The sequence below is a fragment of the Balaenoptera borealis genome (genome assembly GCF_965194805.1).
Source record: "Balaenoptera borealis genome assembly, chromosome: 15".
Taxonomy (NCBI): Eukaryota; Metazoa; Chordata; class Mammalia; order Artiodactyla; family Balaenopteridae; genus Balaenoptera; species Balaenoptera borealis.
In genome coordinates this window covers 84,808,872-84,814,871 of record NC_138871.1, presented here as the reverse complement: position 1 = coordinate 84,814,871, position 6,000 = coordinate 84,808,872, and positions in this window count along the sequence as shown.

Genomic DNA, 6,000 nt, shown 5'->3' with positions numbered 1-6,000 from the left:
GAAACACAACATTGTAAATCAACTACACTTCAATTAAAAAAAAATCATAAAAGTCAGATATTATTAAGAATAATCAGAGTCATTCCTACCTTTAAGTTTTCACAGCTATCATATGGAAAACAAGTCATATGACACCTGTTATGCGTTGAATTGTTCCCCTGTAAAGATGTTGATGTCCTAAACCCTGGTACCTGTGAATGTGACCTTATTTGGAAATAAGGTCTTTGCAGTTGATTAAGTTAAAGTGGGGTCATGAAGGCGGGCTCTAATTCAATGACTGGTGTTGTTATGAAAAGGGGGAATTTGGACACAGAGACAGACACACACAGAGGAAAGCTGACATGAAGATACAAGAAGACAGCCACCTGTGAGCCAAGAAATACCCGAGGCTACAGAAGCTAGGGGAGTGGCCTGAGAAGACTCTCCCTCACAGCCCTCAGAAGGAACCGACCCTGCCGACACCTTGATCTTGGACACTCAGCCTCCAGACTATGAGACAATAAATATCTGTAGTTTAAGCCACCCAGTTTGTGGTATTTTGTTACCGAAGCCCCAGGAAACTAATGTAACACGCTACTCTGAATTTGCTTGCTTTCTTGCTCTATTGATTAAATCCACATATACTTATTGAGTGACCACTGCATGCTCTCCACGAAGCTTCATAAGGGGTATTGAAGGAGCTGCAGACACAGAAAGGAAGATTCTCAGTTGTATCTCACCTGAGGGAGAACATGCCATCCTTAGAAGTTCAGAGAACGGAGACGTACATCTGAGCTGAGGGATGGAGGGCCAGGTGGGAGCTGACCTGAGCCTCAAGGGACGGGTAGGTGCCAGACTGGTGGGAGAAAAGGGGAAACCATGCTGGGGGAGAGAAGAGCCTGGGCAAAGGCAGGGAGGTCGAGGAATGTGCCCCATCTGCTTCTGCGCTTTCACAGGGCTTTCTCATCCTCCACTCTGCTTCTCCCCTGTGTCTATATCTCCCCTCCTCATCTTTCCAGGCCCAGCAAGAATGTCACCTGCTCTGTGAGCCTCTTCTGAGCTTGTTTTGTGTGTCGTCATAGATGGTCACAGCTCAGACCTTGATGACAGTGATTCCCGTGCTCTGGTGGACATCTGTGGCCCTGAAACTGAGCTTCAAATTGTGTTCTGATTTTGTAGCAGAGACTTTGCAATGAGCTCACCAAAGTGACCGTTTTCTTCTGGGCACACAGGAGACTGTAATTCCCAGACCCCGTGCATTCAGGTGGGACCAGGTGGTTAATTCCGATCAGTGAATGAGGTGGATGTGACGTGTGCCTCCTCCAGGGCTGGCTCCTAAGGACCCCCGAGATGCCCGGCTGGCGCTCTCTCTTCTCTCATTGCTGGCTGGTAGCCGAGGGGCCAGTGGAGGCCTCAGAAGCCCTGAAGGAGGGTGGTGGACTCTCTAGATGGAAGGGCTAGGGTTCCGGAGTGCTTGTACGGACTCTTCTCCATGCCCCCCGACCTGCACTGAACTGCACCCTGAGTGAGAAGTAGGGTCATAAGTGTGACCACAGCAGAACATAACCTGCCTCCACTACCGGAGGCTGATAGGCTTGGACTGGGCTTCTGAGTCAGGGCGCCTCAGCTGTAACCCTACCCTCTGCGTGGATATGTTACCAGAAGCTGAGGCAATGACCTTGGCCACTGGTCTCTGCAGAGAAAGAAAGATGGAGCCCTTGGGTGCCAGAGCTGGGTCCCGATGACATCACCACAGCCCGGCACTGCTCCTGCTGACGGTCATTACAGCAGTTAATGCTTGAAGCAGGGCCCTAGGAGACGAACTCCCTCCAGGTTTAGTTCTAGCATTTGCCTGCACAGAGAGGGGTCTGGGATCAGACCCCCTTGCCTGCCAGCCCCGAGCCAATTTCCCCCAAAGCCGCCAATAACGATTTCTCTGTGCAGCCTCCTGTGTAGTGGGAATTCACTTACTGTGCTTTTGTGGAGGAGGATTTGAGGGAGGATTTGAGTTCACCCCTGGAGACTCTAGAAAGACAGTTTGTCTCAGCTTAACACTAACTCCCAGCTCCACATTTATGGCAATTTCGGTGGTCAAATTTCTTTGGGGATGTTTGGGGTGGGTGGAGACGGTGGTGGAGGGGGTGGTGGTGATGCTAATGGTGGGGGTGGTGGTGATGGTAGTCGAGGGGGCGGTGGTGATAGTAGAGGTGGGGGAGGTGGTGATGGTAGTGGAGGGAGTGGTGGTGATGGTAGTGGTGGGGGTGGTGACGGTAGAGGTGGGGGTGGTGGCGATGGTAGTGGAGGGGGTGGTGGTGATGGTAGTGGAGGGGGTGGTGGTGATGGTAGTGGAGGGGGTGGTGGTGACGGTGGTGGTGGTGGTGGTGGTGGTGGTGGTGAGGTTGTGGTGGTGGCAGGGACGATGGTAGTGGAGGGGGTGGTGGCAATGGTAGTGATTGGGGTGGTGGTGATGGTAGTGGACGGAGTGCTGGTAATGGTAGTGGTGGTGGTGGTGGTGATGGCAGTGGAGAGGGTGGTGGCGATGGTAGGGGTGGTGGTGGTGGTGATGGTAGTGGAGGGGTTGGTGGTGATGGTAGTGGAGGGGGTGGTTGTGATTGTAGTGGAGGGGGAGGTGTTGATGGTAGTGGAGGGGGTGGTGGTGATGGTCATGGTTGTGGTGGTGGTGATGGTAGTGGACGGGGTGCTGGTGATGGTAGTGGTGATGGTGTACCTGAGGGGGTGGTGCTGATGGTAGTGGAGGGGGTGGTGCTGATGGTAGTTGAGGGTGTGTTGGTGATGGTAGTGGAGGGCGTGCTGGTGACGGTAGTGGTGGTGGTGGTGGTGGTGGTGGTGATGGTAGTGGAGGGGGTGCTGGTGATAGTTGTGGAGGGGGTAGTGGTGATGGTACAGGTGGTGGTGGTTGTGATGGTAGTGGAGGGGGTTGTCGTGATGGTATTGCAGGGGTGTTGGTGATGGTAGTGGAGGGGGTGCTGGTGATGGTAGTGGTGGTGGTGGTCGTGATGGTAGTGGAGGGGGTTGCGGTGATGGTAGTGGCGGGGGTGGTGTTGATGGTACTGGAGGTGGTGCTGGTGATGGTAGTGGTGGTGGTGGTGGTGATGGTAGTGGAGGGGGTCATGGTAATGGTACTTGAGGGGGTGGTGGTGATGGTATGGAAGGGGAAGCGCTGATGGTAGTGGAGGGGGTAGTGCTGATGGTAGTTGAGGGGGTGCTGGTGATGGTAGTGGAGGGGGTGCTTGGAATGGTATTGGAGGGGTTGCTGGTGATGGTAGGAGTGGTGGTGGTGGTGATGGTAGTGGAGGGGTTGGTGGTGATGGTAGTGGAGGGGGTGGTTGTGATTGTAGTGGAGGGGGTGGTGTTGATGGTAGTGGAGGGGGTGGTGGTGATGGTCATGGTTGTGGTGGTGGTGATGGTAGTGGACGGGGTGCTGGTGATGGTAGTGGTGGTGGTGGTGGTGATGGTAGTGGAGGGGTTGTGATGGTAGTGGTGGTGGTGGTGGTGATGGTAGTGGTGGTGGTGGTGATGGTACCTGAGGGGGTGGTGCTGATGGTAGTGGAGGGGGTGGTGCTGATGGTAGTTGAGGGTGTGTTGGTGATGGTAGTGGAGGGGGTGCTGGTGATGGTAGTGGTGGTGGTGGTGGTGATGGTAGTGGAGGGGGTGCTGGTGATAGTTGTGAAGGGGGTAGTGGTGATGGTACTGGTGGTGGTGGTTGTGATGGTAGTAGAAGGGGTTGTAGTGATGGTAGTGGCGGGGTTGGAGTTGATGGTACTGGAAGGGGTGCTGCTGATGGTCGTGGTCTTGGTGGTGGTGATGGTAGTGGCGCAAGTCATGGTGATGGTACTGGAAGGGGTGGTGGTGGTGATGGTATTGGAAGGGGTGGTGCTGATGGTAGTGGAAGGGGTAGTGCTGATGGTAGTTGAGGGGGTGCTGGTGATACTAGTGGAGGCGATGCTGGTGATGGTAGTGGAGGGGGTGCTGGTGATGGTAGTGTTGGTGATGGCAGTGATGGTAGTGGAGGGGGTTGTGGTGATGGTAGTGGTGATGGTGGTGGTGATAGTACTGGAAGGGGTGGTGGTGATCGTAGTTTAGGGGGTGCTGGTGATGGTAGTGGAAGGGGCTGCGGTGGTGGTAGTGTCGGGGGTGGTGTTGATGGTAATGGAGTGGGTGCTGGTGATGGTAGTGGTGGTGGTAGTGCTGATGGAAGTGGAGGGGTATGTGGTGTTGGTAGTGGTGGTGGTGGTGGTGATGGTAGTGGAGGGGGTGCTGGTTATGGTAGTGCTGGTGATGGTGGTGATGGTAGTGGAGGGGGTGCGGGTGATGGTAGTGCAGGGGGTGCTGTTGATGGTAGTGGTGATGGTGGTGGTGATGATAGTGGAGGTTGTTCTGGTGATAGTTGTGGAGCGGGTAGTGGTGATGGTATTGGTGGTGGTTGTGATGGTAGTGGAGGGGGTTGTGGTGATGGTAGTGGCAGGGGTGGTGTTCATGGTACTGGAGGGGGTGCTGGTGATGGTAGTGGTGGTGGTGAAAGTGATGGTAGTGGAAGGGGTCATGGTGGTAGTAGTGGCGGGGGTCATGGTGATGGTTCTTGAGGGGGTGGTGGTGATGGTAATGGAAGGGGTGGTTCTGATGATAGTGGAAGGGGTAGTGCTGATTGTAGGTGAGGGGGTATTGGTGATGATAGTGGAGAGGGTTGTGGTGATGGTAATGGAAGGGATGCTGGTGATGGTAGTGGTCTTGGTGGTGGTGATGGTAGTGGCGCGGGTCGTGGTGATGGTACTGGAGGGGGTTGTGGTGATGGTAATGGAAGGGGTGGTGCTGATGGTAGTGGAAGGGGTAGTGCTGATGGTAGTTGAGGGGGTGCTGGTGATTTTAATGGAGGGCTAGCTTGTGATGGTAATGGTGGTGCTGGTGGTGATGGCAGTGGAGGGGGTCGTGGTGATGGTAGTGGTGGTGGTGGTAGTGATGACAGTGGAGGGGGTGGTGCTGATGGTAGTGGAGGGAGTGCTGGTGATTGTAGTGGTGGAGGTGGTGGTGAAGGTAGTGGAGGGTGTTGTGGTGACGGTACTGGTGGGGGTGGTGTTGATGGTACTGGAGGGGGTGCTGGTGATGGTAGTGATGGTGGTGGTGATGGTAGTGGAGGGTCTTGTGGTGATGGTAGTGGAGGGTGTGCTGGTGATGATAGTGGAGGGTGTTGTGGTGATGGTAGTCGTGGTGGTGGTGGTGATGGAAATGGAGGGGTGGTGCTGATGGTAGTGGGGGGGGTGCTGATGGTAGTCGAGGGGGCGCTGGTGCTGGTAGTGGAGGTGGTGGTTCTGATAGTACTGGAGGGTGTGTGGGTGATAGTTGTGGAGGGGGTAGTGGTGATGGTACTGGTGGTGGTGGTTGTGATGGTAGTGGAAGGGTTTGTGGTGATGGTACTGGTGGAAGTGGTTGTGATGGTAGAGGAGGGGGTTGTGGTGATGGTAGTGGTGGTGGTGTTGTTGATGGCACTGGAGGGGGTGCTGGTGATTGTAGTTGTGGTGGTGGTGGTGATGGTAGTGGAGGGTGTCGTGGTGGTCATAGTGGCGGGAGTCGTGGTGATGGTACTGGATTGGGTAGTGCTGATGGTAGTTGAGAGGGTGCTGGTGATGGTAGTGCAGGGGGTGCTGGTGATGGCAGTGGTGGTGGTGGTGGTGATAGTAGTGGAGCGTGTGCGGGTGATAGTTGTGTAGGGGGTAGTGGTGATGGTACTGGTGGTGGTGGTTGTGATGGTATATGGAGGTGGTTGTGGTGATGGTACTGGTGGTGGTGGTTGTGATGGTAGTGGAGGGAGTTGTGGTGATGGTAGTGGCGGTGGTAGTGTTGATGGTAGTGGAGGGGTTGCTGGTGATGGTAGTGCTGGTGGTGGTTGTGCTGGTAGTGGTGGGGGTCGTGGTGCTGGTAGTGGCAGGGGTGGTGTTGATTGTACTGGAGGGGCTGCTGGTGATGGTAGTGGTGGTGGTGGTGGTGATGGTAGTGGAGGGTGTC